Genomic DNA, 16,954 nt, shown 5'->3' with positions numbered 1-16,954 from the left:
CGAAAAAAGCACCGGACAGATGTCATTTAATCTTCCCAGTCTTACCAATATTGATTCCATTTCCCCCTTCGAACGCAAATCCATTGCATGGGAGACCTATTGAGACTTTTCTGGAGGGAGGGTTGCTCTGTCGAAAGAAGCAGACCACAAGGTTCCCTGTCCGCTACTCTCCCCCCACTCATGCAGGTCAGAGTCTGACCATACCTTTCTTTTCAGCCCCACGTTTATAACGCCGAGAGGGTTTCTGTGACAAGACAAGACTTTTTCAGAGTGTCTGAAAGAAGAAAAACACACATTGACGAACATCGCAATACAACTTACATGTAATAGAGCCAAGGACTATTTAGGGGAGGCGGGTTGGGGTGTCCAGGGCAGGGGCGGCGGCAGAAATTTTCGACCGGGTGGGCAGAAACTCCTTATTGATAAATTAGGGTGGGCAATATAAATGTAAGACCATATATACAGAGCATTCGCTGCGAGACTCGGCGGCAAGCGGCCCTGCATCAGCGTTTGTCTTTCCCGGTGAACGGGGTCCGCGACAGTCGCTCGAGTCGTCTATTAAAATTACAGTCTTCATATTGTGTACTAACCTTGACTACAGAAGCTGTTGAAAATAATGTCCCTCTGCTGCAACACATTCCTGGCATCTCCGAAGGAAATTGGCATTTACACGTGAAAGTTCGTCTACTGTAATTCTCCCGATTTCATGTACAATACTCTCTTTTAACTCGGATGGTGTGCGGATTGTCTTTGTATACTTTATTTTTAGATTTCCTCATTTTTCTTTCCACTTTTATTCAGAACTGACCCTGTTATTCTAAACTTTTTTTACGAGGTTTGATATAGTGGTCCTATGTGGAACGGGAACACCAGGAAATTTCGTTGCAAAACGTCGTCGCACTTCTCCACAATTCCTCTTTCCGAAGTAACACTCGACAAGATAAATCCTCTGTTGTAATGTAAACTTTTGTGGTGCCATATTAAGCCACAATCTTCAACACACGGACACGACACAACACAACTTCCGAGGGAGGATTATACTGGCGTCAGTCTGCAACGTCAACAAAAAGGGAAAGAGAGCGATGGCAGGGAGAGCGAAAATAACAGAACTGTAGCGTGCGACTGTCGCAGACCCGTTCACAGGGAAAGTCAAGCGCTGACGCCGGGCCGCTTGCCGCTTAGTCTCGTAGCGAATGTCAGGGAATGCTCTAGTGTATATGTGTATGTAAGACGTATGTATCCCCCTCTCTCTTACACTCCCGATTTTCCTCCTACTTCTTTTCCCTTTCCATTTCTCTTTTTCCTCTTTATCTTTTCTAATCTATTGTCGCATCTTGTTCCATTTCCTTTCGCTTTGTCTCTGATGGACACAATTATTTCATGCGCATCTATATCCCAGCCATACATTCTAATCACATTCTTTCATGTTAATAGAGTGAAATAAATGTGAATTAGGTTTAAGCTTGTGTTGCAAATACAAGGCACATACTTGATTTTATGTATTCGGCGTCAATGATAGAAAGTGCGATGCTAGACAATCGTGAAGCTTATCGTAATTTAAATGCATGATCCTGAGCAAGCATTTTCATCGTATACGTTTTTAACTGAAAGAGTTTTCTTACTCCTTGGGGGTCACTTTTCTTAGCTTACAAGGTTTGTACAACTGACAAATCTATCTGAATGTTTGCAGTAGTGGCGATTGGGTGCCAGCATTTGAGGGGCAAGGACAATATACTTTTTCTTGGTAGAAAAGGCTTAGCATAAAGAGGCCATAGTGCGGGGGCAAAAAGTGGCAAAATGTGGCGGGGAACTGCATCCCCAACTTCCCGCTCCTCCTAATCGCCGCCACTGAATGTTTGGATCGTCTTATTAGGAATGATTTAAAGCACACACGGAAGACAAATTCTTTGTTCATTGTCCATGGAAGTATTCCTAGGCTAATGAAAGGCTATATTGACAAAATATCACTCATAAGTAATAAACAAGTAAGATTGAAAAATCTGTTCAGAATTGAAGAGATTATTAGCTAAGTTGCTATTTGTTTTCGGAACTGTCATGTTACTTATGCGGGAGAAGCAATACACGTATGCTTACATGAACATATTTTTTGAAGTAACAAAATGATTTAGGACACAAAGAATTCATCGAAGTTGATCACCGTGCCAATAATAATTCATATATGTTTCATAGATGACTTTGGTTGTATGGTGTGACCATTTCGAACACACTAGAATGTCAACCTCTACCCTGTGCAGCATACCCTGGAAACTTTATTCATTCAGGGCAACGAGTCCCTGCCGCTTGGAACCACTGTCAAAGTAATAATTTATGAGGGTTTGTATTTTGAGTGTCAGCATGTGTTTGTTTTCGCCCCTTCGTTATTTTCATCTAATCACCATCGAACCTTATCGTCGTCATTATCAAAATTAACAGAAAAGACTACATAAAACAAATCAACCACAACTCACTCTTCCAAAAATGGAGTTTCATTAGTTCATACCTCTCAGAAAGTTGAGGTGGTAGTTTCAATTGCACAGAGTTTCATTAGTGGATCAAGGCAGCTAATTCCGTGAACAATGACGTTGTTTTCCAAAAGTCTCAAATATTTGTCTCAGGCAATCACCCTCTTAAAATGGACGCATCTTCTGTTGTGATAAAATGCCACGTTTGGTGCGAGTTCTTTCTGTATATTTTTCCCCAATGCCATAACGCTGTCGCATTATAATGAAGAGGTCCCGTGTTCTACTCCCCCCTGCTCTGGTGGGAGCACAATGCACACGGGTTCGGACTACACGTTAAACTGTAGGTTTAGTCCCGATTAGCCTATTTGAGCATAAAAGTGGGCATAATAACAAACTAACAAAATCGTCTTCTGTACTTATTAGCAATTGTATAATTCTGTAGCTTTTTCCATACATAACTGGTTTACTAAAATTTATTCACTTCAGTATTGTAGTGATTTATTGTGATTGCTTCTTATTAGTAGAATGAATATAAAGTTGATATTTCGCATACCATATTGATATTTCAAGGTAACAGGTATATAAAAATTGTTATGAAATAAAAAAGGGGACACTTCTGGAATTTCAATGCAGAGCTAATTAAAATTATATTATACTCTCTAGCATACTTAAACCCGAAGATTTATGGCTGCAGCAACACAAGCCTCCCATCTGTCCCTATCCGGGGCAAGATCAATCCAATCTTTCCCATCCTTGCCGATTTCTTTTAGGTCCATCTCAACGATATCCTTCCATTCTCGTCTTGGCCTTCCTACAGGTCTCTTACCATCAGGTTTCCCAACAAGAATCCTGTAAACTATTCTTTCCTCTGCCATTCGTGTCACATGGCCTGCCCATCTAAGTCTTCTTGATTAAATTATTATAATAATAATAATTAAAAAGTCGAAATAATGTATTGTGTTGCCGGAGGAAGTAACGCTAAGATGATGTTTTTATTTGTTTATTTGAAGATTATTTTAACCATACCCAGGCCAGGATTTATATACGTATGTGGAGGCCCGGAGCTGCAGTCCTCAAGTTCAACCTAAATTCTGATCTAATCTTGATCATACCCTGCATAATTTTGAGCCTCCTAAGCATACTAACTGCTTTTAATCACAGTTTTTATTTCAGTAGCTCTAGTAATTACTTTCACTTTCTAATGACAAAATTGGCTTTTATGGGATGATAATATATGAACATTTCATACATGTTATGAACACCAGACCACACTTATTTATCGAATCATTCATATAGCTATCTCCAAGTACATGCACTTATTGAATTTGATTGGGTGGGCAATCGGGTGGGCACAGGAATTTTTGGGTGGGCGCTTGCCCACCCGTGCCCACCCCTGTCGCCGTCCCTGGTCCAGGGAGTCCGAATCTTCCACGAGAGACTTACGAAGTACTAAAATTAAATAATGTAAATATGCTTGTTTTGTTTAGCATCTGTCGTATAATCGAGAGAGGTGTATTTCCGTGAAACTTATTGTAAGGGAAGGATTACATTGGGGTCATACAACTTTGGATGACTGTATCAAAGAAGATTTATGCACACCACTACCTAAGTAATATGCTTAAATATTAAATTAAGAGCTTTACTTTTCGTCAAATGGATCTAATATCCTTTTTCGTTATTCAATAAATATTCAATTCCTTATCTGTTTCACAATCACCTTGCCAGGGCTGTTGTTTTTATACAAATTGAAGCGATCTTAACTATTCATGAGCTAGATAATGAATACGTGCTGTTATGTTCTTATTCTTATGCCGTCTTTTCCCATATATGTGATAACAATATTAATTAATATTTTAATATTATTAATTTAATATTACCGTTATTTTAATTTGTTTTTATTATTAGAAGAAGGTACCAACATCATAGGCGTGCGCAGACCCTCTGATAAGGGGGGGGGGGCAAAATCCTTGAAAATTATGTCAGATCGGGGAAGAAAAAACTCATTTTATCTCACTGTTTTAGTTTCTTGCATTGATGTGATATATATATATATATATATATATATATATATATATATATATATATATATATATATGTGTGTGTGTGTGTGTGTGTGTGTGTGTGTGTGTGTGTGTGTGTGTGTTCGCGCGCGCGCGTGTATATTATATATACACACAGTATATATATGTACCTAGGTATTAACATATTATTTAAATACATTACGTAATCTATTCATCCGTCCCTTAACAAACCAACAGCAAAAATTATATAAATTGTCTCTGATATGTGAGCGTTCGTTTTCCTCCAAACCAAACTGTTATAGCAGCAACTGGCAAACTGCGAGCGAAGTGAGGAAGAAAATTTTTCGATCCAAATTTTTGAAAGTTGAAAACAGTATTGATTTAATAGGGCACAAAACATTTCATGGGACGCCATGGTATTCTCTTTTACAATTTTTCTCAATCAGATTGTTCGGCTCCCAGGGCCAACTCCCGCTACTTCCTAGCTACGGCTCGGAAGTTGACAAGACTGCAAGAAAAGCAGGTACCGCGAGCGAAGCGAGAAAGAAAATTTTACGAAATGTATTTTTATTTGTATAAATTTAAAGTCGAGGGGACAATTGCCCCTCTGCGCCCCCTGCAGGTGATCCTGGCCGTCTGGAAGAAATAATGCAAGATGGACGTGAAAACTAATTCCGTCTTGAGTATCCTTTTGTCCTGCTACTAGTAGATTCTGCTAGTCTTGCTTTCTTTTACTTCAATCTATGCCCCCCTATAATTGATTTCCGTCCAAGGTTGGAAAAAGGCAAAAATGCAATGCCGCCCTGTCTCCTTGTGGTTGCGCCATTTCCTTTTAGAGTATAATATTGTTTTATTGTACAGTAGACGCATTTCGATAAAAGTTTCATAAAAGGTCATAACAATGCTCAAGTACATTTCCTACTTCAGGAAGATGTTACCTTATTACGATGTGTTCTAATATCGTGAAAGGGCAGGGCAACTACTTATCTGCCTGGATCAACAATGACCACTGATCATTTGATACTAAGAAATTGTTAAATCATGAGTCGCCAAACTTGTCACGAAATTGACATGATATTTTGCTGCCTACCTGGCAGGTGGATTTATTCAGTGGCTGTGAGATTGTTATTTGGTTCTATAGGTTATATATAGAGTTAAATGTGTACAATCATTATCCTCTACAAATGGTGTTTCCAATTTCCGGAATAGGTGTGAAAAATGAATTTTTGAAAGTTGGAGGACGTTTCCGGTTTGTAGTGATTGATTGATTTAGTTTACTTTACATTCTTTTCTGCTTTACTGTCACTTTTGGCTAATTGCGAAGATGGGGGATGAGTGATGATATGATGAAATTGATGAAGGGACACCCATACCCAAGCTAGGATTTGAACCCAGGACCTCTGGCGTCGTAGCGCGATGTGCTAACCACTCCACAACGGGGGGCAGCTTTTCTGATTGTAGTTTCTCATTCGAGTATTGCAATGACATAATTGTCAGCGATGTTTTCTCAATCCTTTCGTCGTTACATCGTTATTGAAAACATCCGAGAGGCAAAAATACGACATTAAGGAATTAGAAGACTACAGAAACTACCTAACTCTTAAATGTTAAGAATTAGAAAGATTATAAGTGAACCTCCCCGCCTCGGTTAGCGGTAATAATGATGCTTTGTAATCGAGGGGTCACGAGTTCGATCCACGGTTAGGCACATTTAATTAAGTGGCTCGGATTCCACTATAGGCTGTAGGTTTTGTCCCGATTAGCCTTTGTGCAACTAAACATTGCAATTTAGTGCAAAAATCAGCAAGCTTGGGCAGTTTTATTCCTTGTAAGCTTAGGTCTACATGTTTATAAATTATTATTTATGACGTTGGAAAATAATTTATGCCGAGTGGCCAATTACTATTCCATGGAGAAGAATCAGAATCGATGTGAAACACATATAAAACTATTGGTAGTTATTTTCACTACTAATCACTTCTGCCCAGTGCGAGAGCTGCAACTGTATCTATTGATTTATGTCAATGATATTGATAGTCAATGCTTTTGTCTCATAGTGTAGATGAATTTGCAGCGAAAAAGTGTTTGTTCTCTCAGTGTTACCTTCGCAATAGAATTGGTAACATCCTCCAACTAATAAAAAATAATTTTTCACACTCGTTCCAAAAATAGTGATATGATTTACATAGGATAATAATTGTTAACATTTAGCTTCGTAGGTATCGTATTATCATCATCGTTTGACCCTCCAACAACCAAACAGCAATCCCACAGCCACTGAACACATCCACCTACCAGATAGGCAGCAGAGTATCTGTAAATTTTTTTTGGGAAGTTACGTAGTTTGGCACTTAGTACGTATTAAATAATCAATGTCCGTTGTTGATCCATGTAGATCTGCAGCTGCTACCTCCAACCACGATTTTACGTACAACACGTTGTAATAATATTGCGATCTTATAAAAGCAGGAAATGTACTTGAACATTGCAATGGCCTTGCCCTAAGGGAAGTTTTATAATGGAAAATATTACGTAAGATAGCTTCTAGTTCTTTTATTTTCGATCGAAAGGCGTCTACCGTACTATAAAAATCTGGGGGCTATAGGGAGCTTAGATCTGTTGTGGGGGTTTCATTCCCCCCTAACCTTTTTGTAGCGCCGTCCCTGTCTCTATGTATTTTGTCCAATGAGTACAAGCTAGCAAAATTGTGAATTTCAACAAGTTTGTAGATAATTCTGCAGCTGTTCATAAAAACGGACGTATTTCATTAGTTTTTTGCTGTCGTTCATTTTCCATTTTCAGCAAAAAAGTATTCACACTCTTTGCATACGCTGCGTAAATGAGGGGGTGAGGGAGAAGTTGCTTAATAGTCTCACTTAGAAATTTAGTGTAAAGGAATCTTATAACCGTTCTTAAACAACATTATGCTTTTATAGAAATAAAAGTAAATACTATTTTCAAACCGACGAAAGTTCCAAGTAACTACGTAGGGGAAGGGTAGTGTATTACTTCCTATGTAATTGGACTCTCCCACTAGCAAATTTCTTATTAACACCTCCATATTTTATTCTTTAGTTGTATTATCTGTATGTGTCTGCAGAATAAATTCTCCATATTGCACATGAATAAATTATGTGTAGTTGTTTTGAATTTGCGGTACTAATCCACGTTTATACGTAAATTAGTCTTTGAACGACAGAGATGGAAAATAAAGCGTCAGCAGAGAACAATGGTGCCACTGAAGTTGAAATTCATCTAATAAAGTGATTTTAGGTGCGTCGGGCACACACACGACCCTGTTTTGTGTCCATCAATGTAATAAAAACAGTGAGATGGAATGAGGGCTTTATTTCGTCAGCTAAACTTTTATCAAGGCCCTTGCTCCCCATAATCGGAGGATCTGACCACGCCTAAAATTCCTTATACAGAAATAGTGTTACATTACATAGTGTTATTTGTCGTATATCCAGAAAGTTGATTGATTGATTGATTTGCTTCATTTTACTTTGCTTTTTGTGCCACTTTTGGCCAATTTGCGAAGATGGGGATGAGTGATGAATTGATGATATGATGAAATTGATGAATGGACACTCACAGACATCCGCGACCAAGCCGGAATTCGAACCCAGGAGTCCTGGCGTCGTAGCGCGATGTGCTAACCACTCCCCCACGGTGGCCGGACCCAGAAAGTTGAAAGTGAATGAAATTTTTATGGTGTGTTTTGTATGGTCATTATCAATAGTAAGTCTGTCATATTATTCCACTAAATAATGTCTTTGGAAACGAAAAAACAACATAATTAATGTATTTTATTTTACATAAGACCTATGCCTGAAAGTACTTGTGTATATGAATTATCTTATGTTGTGATAAATCGTTGGGTCTGACTGTAATATATATATGTAATTGGTGAAAAAATAACGCAGTAAAGTATTAAGTAAATATATTTTATCCCCCTACTTACAAATCATGAAAGGAGTCAAATCGAAATTAAATTGAACGGACGTTCAAAATGTTTAAAAATAGCACTATTTCCATAACAGATCATCAAGTATTTTTTTACCATTGACCCTCAGAAATATCTCAAACTGACAATGAACGTTCATTGAACTTATTTATGATCGACAGCTAAAAAGTCATTCATTTGCGTGACTGGTTGATAATCCACCACCAGATAGAATTTACACAATATTTACCTAAAAACTTTGGGTACAGTCACCTTCCCCCTAAAAACAAATCCCTTGGTAATGGACTATCGTGTTCTCACAAAAAAAGTTATAATTTGGCACAATTTTTCTTTCTCGGGCAAACCTTTTGTAAAGGTGTACTTCAGTCTGTGCAATCAGCCCTTCCCATTTGTGAACAATATACTGGGGATATCGCATAGTGAAGAACTGTTTACAAGTTGATTCTCCCTCAAAACCTTTCCCTGCCTTCTTTTTTCTTTTCCTAGCTCTCAGCATGCGGTTTTCTTGTTACTTGAAGGAGGGAAGACTGGCCGATTGTGAAAGAAAAAAGGGACAGCCGAGGAGTGAGCAGGGGGGTTCAATAGGAGCGCCAGCGGTACAGAGGGGGAAACAGCTAGCGCGACCAGCTTAGAAAAGTCGAAGTTAAAATTGACATATATTGCTCTGTACGTCGAAAAGCTACAGACATTCTAAAGAAAATTCTGTAAGATCAGTTTCATTTCTTTGCTGTAGAAGAACAGTTGAAGCTTTCTTGTGCTTCAAAATGTTGATTTAAGTTATTACATACAATTGGCGAGCAAGTGAATTTTACGAAATTGAGATAAGGAAAACTACGTAATAAATAATGTATTTAAAAAAAGGCTTCGCGACATAACAAATTTCATATTTGATCTTTAACTCAGTAAAATTTAAATGCCACACACTTGACTGTTCGAGCACAGAAGGTCGACGCAAGAACCTATTTTTTAGGTATCGTCACCAGCAGTGATACGGGCTCTTAATTGGCCAATGACTGAATGTACAATTGGAGAGAGAGCCTTGTGGCGGCTTTATGTTGCTGGTTGGTCGTGTGGGTACTCGTAGATTAAAATGATTGAGCAATTCTGTCTTAATTTTACCATTTTATGCAAAAATTTCATGTTAGCTAATTTTCTGAGAGTCCGATGGCTGGATATTCTAAACAGACATAGTCTCTGTTTAATGGAGTGTCATAGAAGGTATTCTATTGTGAGCAATGGCAAGAAAAATACTGAGGTCATTATCAATCCTGGAAAGATTAGTTTTAGAAGCCATGGTCCAGATAGTGGAGATAAAGATTTGAAGAATATGCTGGAGGATTGGTTTTGAATTTCAGTGGACCTGTATGGAAGATCAAGGAGATATGTGACTCTGTAAAGTGGTTCCGGCGAGAGAATGGACTTGAGGAAGACCAGGGAGAGGCAGGGAATCTGAGACCTATTCGCTTGCTACGTGGCGGCAACCATTAGGCTTCACCATACTGGCTTTGATGAGGGTGCCACCTGTTTGAAAACACCCAAAACGAAAAATTTGGCGACGCAGAATACCACAAGAACTCCCCTTCCCCACAGCAACTGGACAAAGCCGATTGGTTCAGCTGTTCATGTGACCCCCCTTGGCTTTCGAGGGAAAAGACAAAACTAGAATTTCCAAGTCCGTTCTTTCGCCGGAACCACTTAAACCACTGTTTAAAGTTTAGTCTTTTGTCGATAGTAACAAGATGTTTTTGAGAGAACTTTCTTTTTGGGTCGGGAGGGGAAATTTTTTAAATCCCGACATTCCGAACGGGAAAAATTCTCAATTTCCCGACAATGCAGAAAAGGTCGACAATTAACGTTTTCTTTTTTAACCATTCGGTATTTCCCGACTGCTCGGAATCCCGAAAAGTCGGGAATTTATTTCCCGAAATCGGAATCAGGACGGAAATCCCGCACACCCCTACTTTTTTTAATGTAATTTTTAAGAAGAGAGTAAGCAGAATGCACTTTGTTCCTTTATAGGGAAATAGCAGTGGCGTGCGGTGACATTTAGGGCGAAGAAACACCGAAGAAACACGCGACATGCAACACGAAACACGTGTCGCTTGGAAGCCAACACTCAGTAATCAATGCAACCTTTCGAACCGAAGAGACATGGCAAGATGCACGTGACGCGTGTCGCTTACGTGCCTCTCGGACTGTGCCGTTTTCTCAATACCGTGCATCGTGTTGTTTCAGTTTGTTGTTTGCGAATGCTTCATTCCAACGAGCTGTATTTAGACTCTAAAAGAGAGCCCAACCGGCATTATATTTGAACCTCTAATTTGTTGATATAATAAAGTATCGATATGTACAATGTTTTAAGATTTAAACACAACATTCATTTCGCTTTATCAAGTTTTTTGATGCAGTTATCTATCGGCTGTAATTTGCCTTCAACATCGTGAAAAGAGACCGTGTTTTGGCCATTTACCTGACTGCTTTTATTTGAAAAAGTCAGCTTATGAGGCACTTTAGTCCAAACTATATTAGTCAACATGGTAAAGTACTGTAGTGCATTGTTTTTCAACCGCCGGGCCGCGACCCGATGCCGTGCCCTCGTATCAACTATGCTGAGCACCGAAATGTTCTGCTGAAACTGGTTGACAACTATCATAATCCCAATATCATATTTGAGTTGTTGTGAGTTTTCGTTTTTAAGTCCATTTTATGCACAAATAGACTAATCAGAAAAAGGATCTGCCCGGTTATCGAACCCGGGATGACTTAATTACAAGGAGACGACGTTACCACTTTCTCTTCCATATTTTTATATTTGTCAACAATCCTACACATGTAATCAAACTCTTATTACTCTTATGATTATGCTAGAATTTATTTAGCAATATTTAATTTCATAGGTACATGTTAATTCATGCATAAAATCTTCATTACTGTAAAGATTTACGAGGAAAATTTACATGTCACAATGTCTCTTGTTACGTTATTTTCGGTTGACTAATAAACTCATTAATGTAATTATATCGGTACCATTATGCAAACTGAGGAAAGAAACCAGTGTCGCTTGCCGCGTGCATCTTGTCTCTTCGGTGTGAAACACTCGTGTCGCGTGTTGCATGTTGCGTGTTGCTTCGGTGTGAATTCTCCCTTAGACCAGGGTACGCAACATGGGCGCACTGAAGGTAGGGGTTAGAGGGGTCAGACCCCCCAGTCCATCGTGTTATACAGAAAATTACTTTTTCCAAAATTTTGTAATCGAAAATTTATCATACTTGCATCATTTTCAAATAACAGGAATCACTTTTTGGAACAGCACAGCAGCATTTATGACTCCTTGCACCCTTTTGTAAGACCTTCATTCATCCCGCACAAAAGTTGTTGCTTGAGAATAAAGAATCACACCATATTTTAATTATTTTTTTACAAGGAACATGTCCTGAAGATTAAGGGGAGCAGAAGTTATTTAAAGCTTGCTTTGTGCACACGGAAACTAATTGAAGCTTAGTTTAAAATAGGATGTTAATTATTGAAGCATTAACGAGGAAACTAAGGAATCTCTGATATAATCTTAAACGCCACCAGAGAGATCCAAATGTAACGAGGTAAGATATATATGTATGATCTATTATATTTATATTCGCTAATATATTCTGATGTAGCTACGTACAGTCCAACAATTGACTTCGATTAATTCCTTCATGCAGCGCAATGAACATTGAACGCGAACGAACTGGCATAATTATTTTTCGTGCTTTCGTATAGCATGTGATAAATTTGATAAATGTCAGTATCCTCCGTTTCCTCTACTATTTGACACAACTAACAAGGCCAACAATAAAGTTTCCGCTTTTTCTACTGCCAGTCAACTGTATAGTTCTATTTTTTTCTTTCTGAAAATGCGTAACATACTGCCGCAAACGCTGCCAAAATCCTTGGTACCCTACCTTCCCAGACCTCTGTGCTTTGAACAGGGAAACGCAGAATGAGGTGAGCGCGGGCAGAACCAAACATATGGTCGGGGCTGATCTGAGCCAATGGGGTTGCCTTCCGAAATTCTAGGGTACTCAAGAGCAGCGGCTGCGTTTGCTCGCGGAAATCGGCAGAAACGCGGATCGGGTGGGTGTGGACATCGCCGAAGGCACACTGCGTCCAGGAAGGCCAGATGGTGGAGACGACACAAGGCAGTCAGTCGACTCTTAGTGCGGAAATCTGAATTTCTTGCAGTGGAAGTTCGGAACGATAATTGTTTAATTTTCATGTTCAGGTAAGGCGAATAAAATATTTATTATTTTCTTATTGTGTTGTGGGTACGCATTGCGTACCTTGCGTACCCAGAATGCACGCCGCTGGGAAATAGGAAGAAGAATTTCTTTGAATTCAATTCTATAACTTGACAAGTTTAAAAATAAGACGCTGCGAATAGTTGTTGCGCACCTCGCACCACATTTCCCCACTCCATTCTCCGCGGCGACGTTGGTTCGCAGTGTTGCAACCTGGAGGGAGCGGAATGGTCTGTGGATTTTCAACGAAATTTTTATTCGCTTTTTCCTGGGCTGTTTTCTACCTGTCGGAGTACAGAAATTCAGCTCACCTTTCGCCAACGACTCTTTTCTTTCTTTTAAAACTTGAGAAACGATCCATTTAGATACTCCTGTGGCGGCGCTTGTGGACTCGACAACATTATACTTAAGTTTATGTAACTCCTTCTGTTTCGCAAACATGTTGCAACATTGTAAACAATTTCTCTGGCCTGTCCTCTAAGGGGCTTTCCAGAGCAGATTGTGGATTTCGTTGGACCCGGCATGATTGGATTTTTGCAATTCAAAAATATGCAGCCAAGAGTAAAGAGCAATAACATTTCAATGCTTTGAAAAAGAACACAGGCAAGCGTGTTATCAGAATGCCTTCTCGTAGTGATTGTTGTACGATAAACAAAAGAACCCCCACCCCACTCGGCTTTTTTTTTTAAAAAGCTAGGCCTCTGCTCGATGTGGCATTCAGAAAATGAAGTCATTCGCCCTGTAGTTTCTCTTCGTTATATACCTTAACGCGCGTGCGTAATACTACAGTTTACGATCCGCACACCGCACGCATTTCTCGAAGACTGGATTAAATCAAATGAACCACTGATAAACTGATATAATATGAGCCGGCACCATCAATCAACACAGTAAAAATAGTTTGTCATATTTGTTTTAGCTTAATTTTACTGAGTTGGCACCACTGGTACTCTCAAGGCCAGACCAGTACGCGAGATTTTTTTTTACAAACAGCTATGCCACATCTAGGGAATTATCCAATCAGAGGTGAGGATTTTGTCTCCCGCGCTTTTCTGTCTTCTGCACCTGCTGCCCATTCCAGCGTAGCTCTGTCACCTACCATTCAACTTCTGCTGGTGAATGTCTGAAAAGTGGTTAAGGGCATGCGATACAGTCTCCACGGGACTCTTCCCAAGCTCTTCCGTCCGTGCCAGTGTGCCAACTTAGCTCTCTTGGAGCCAGATCTGGCTCTTTCGTGCACTCGTTTGGCTGTGAACTGGGACGCCAATCCGTGCCCCACTATGATGCCATCACAGGTTCCGACCCACATAGACCAACTTTTGTCATAATTATACATTTTGCACGTGACGTGATATTATTATATTGGCTGTGTTGCCCGCCCCACTCCCACTTATCTCCCCAGCTACTTCTTTATAGCATCGTGTTTGACGTGAAATTGACATAATATTGTTATCAGGGAATACTTTATTTTCGATTTGATCCGACCATCGGTGGATTATTGAGATGGGCGATGCAGCCGGATCTAGATGTTGAAAACTGATTATAAGTTGTCATCAGTTTAGAGTTAACGACAATAGCAGTGCCCCTCCTCTATGAGCATCAGGTTTGGCAACACTGCCAAGAGGCAAGGAGAAAAGCATTGATCATATGGGAGTATGATTTGATTCGTTCTCTTGGGAATATAAAATTTCCGATGGAATAGAAAAAGATGTCAACAGGAAGAGGGCAGTTTGAAGATGCATTTCACCAGCGGAAAAGTCGAAAGTTCCATTTGATTAGCCGTAACTTGATGTTGAAGTTGATTCCCCATAAGGAATAAATACATGCGATTCCGAAAATTCTTATTCATCATATTTTTCATACATCGTGTCCAGGTTAATAATCAACATAAAAAAACGCTCCTACTTCCAACATGGAGAGAAATTCATACTCTTGGATACACCCAGGGTTCTTTTTTTTTTTTTAGTAGCAGTGCCCATTCGGGCGATATTGAAATAAATGCACAATTGGTACGTAACTGTATCTCCTCCCCTTAATTCTTGATGTTTTCTGCATTGTAAGTGTCTTGACACTTCTCGGAAATTTTTAGCTTTTATTTCAGAAATTTCAGAAAAAAAATATAAAAGTAAGGGAAAATGGCGTGTAAAATTCGTGATTTCCACAGCATGGAAATTGGTCGGGAAATTGCGAATTTTTCCCGTCCCGCACGTCTGGATTTTAAAAAATTTCCCGTCCCGACCAAAAAAAAAGTTCTGTCCCGCACACCCTTAGTCATTTGTACGTATTATTCTAACTTGTTGCTTGTAATCTCAGCAGTTCCTTTTCCATTGATTGATATGGTTTATTTTAATTCGCTTTTCTGCCACTTTTGGCTAATCACGAAGATGAGGATGAACGATTTTGATGAAGGGACACTCACAAAGAACACCCATGCTCAGGCTGGGATTTGAACGCGAAACCTCTGGCGTTGTGGCACAGTGTGCTAACCACTCCGCCACAGAGGTCGGCCAGTTCATTTTCGAGTTATACATACGCGATACAGAAACGCGTAGGGAGAATTTTGATTATTAAGTCATATTTACTTTTATGAAATAACGAAGAGGAAATGTAAATTCATCAATGATCTTGCAAGAAATTTTCCAGCTTTTAAAGGATGGAAGAAACTAATATGAGGTACAGTGTAAGGTGACTGTCACTTTCCCTGCTGTTGAAAGAGTGCTTGATTGATTGATTTGGTGTTTTAAGTCCACTTTATGCACAGTAAGGCTAATCGGGACTGGACCTACAGTTTAAAGTGGGATCCGAACCACTTGTGCCTTCACCGGGTATCGAACCCGGGACCCCTTGATTACAAGGCGACGACGCTACCACTGCGCCATCTGGGAGGCTTGAAAGAGTGCTAGAAATGTTCTTGGCATTAAAATCATATTTCTTGACCCACTCTGAACTACCTAAAATATGGGCGCTATTCACCGGATGTTTACATTTCTGTTCTTCCTTGGCGCTGGCGGGAACTGCACTTCCGGTTTTGAAAAGAATAACTGAGTTCAATGGTGTAAAGGCAGTGTCTTCAGAAAAGGCGATGATATTAGCGTGTTTTTTTGTTTCAACGTGAGATAGGGAACAACCAATTGAAGGGTACATGGGGGAAAAAGATGAATGTCACAAGTAACTGGAATGGAGTTAAATGAATTTTAATGTTTGAAACGCTCTTACATCTACAATATGGCTTAGCACTTTATGAAAGTTTTACATAATCTGAAGCATTATATTGTTTAACTAATGATGTAACAGTGTGTCTAATAATGTAAAGACGAAGAACACATTTTTGGAAAAAATCGTTCTTAATGCACATTTTGCAGGTGAAAAATGATGAATGTCCATTATTCGCACAAAAAAGAAAGCAAAGAAAGATGAATGTCCATTTGAATTGTAAAATACCTTAATAAAGAATATGAATGCTTTGTAAAGTACACGAACAAAATGCAAATGCATAAAGTCACTCATTTGTTATCACACTTGAAGACCAAGCGCCGTTATATGTGTTCCTGTGTAATACAAGTTGAGGTTGAGTGTGTACAATCTGAAGCTCACGGATTGGTCTTGTAAGAAACGGGCACTTTGGTTTGAAGGTACCATGAAAGAAATCGCTCCAACTTCTAAATAAACTTTGGTCACAATCAGTGACGTGCGGTGACGTCGACACTTGGGGTAGCAATGAGTGGCGTACCCAACGGGTCATAACCCCCCCCCTTTTTTTAGGGCCCAGTATTCCTAAAAGAAGAACGTCAAATACAGGAAAAATTGCAAAGTTAGGAATGACTACAAAAAATTGTACACATAACTTCCACCCAATTTCGAAAATCAAAAACGATTTGATTTGACTATTTTTTTTTATTTACATTTCTTTTTACATTAAATTATCACAAACTATAATTCCTGTTACATTAAATTATCCAACTACAATTTGCAAATAATTTGCATAGATATGTCTTTTTCTCCATACACCACAAGAGTTTGCATAAGCATTACAAAAGTCTCGAAAATTTCCTGAAACCAGATTTTCTATATTTTCATACATTACAAAAGTGGCTAAAAGCCACTGTAAAGATTGTTGTTTGGTAGCCGGAAAAAAATTGAACTCCGGCTTTAGGATATAGTCTACCTTAACACTAGTGGGTGACAAACGACAAATTCTACTTATACATTGTTGTAAAAATAACCATG

The sequence above is a fragment of the Lepisma saccharinum genome, chromosome 2, assembly GCF_977018435.1.
Source record: "Lepisma saccharinum chromosome 2, izLepSacc3.1, whole genome shotgun sequence".
NCBI classification, from domain to species: Eukaryota; Metazoa; Arthropoda; class Insecta; order Zygentoma; family Lepismatidae; genus Lepisma; species Lepisma saccharinum.
The sequence above is the reverse complement of the archived record's forward strand: the minus strand, read 5'-3'. Positions refer to the sequence as shown.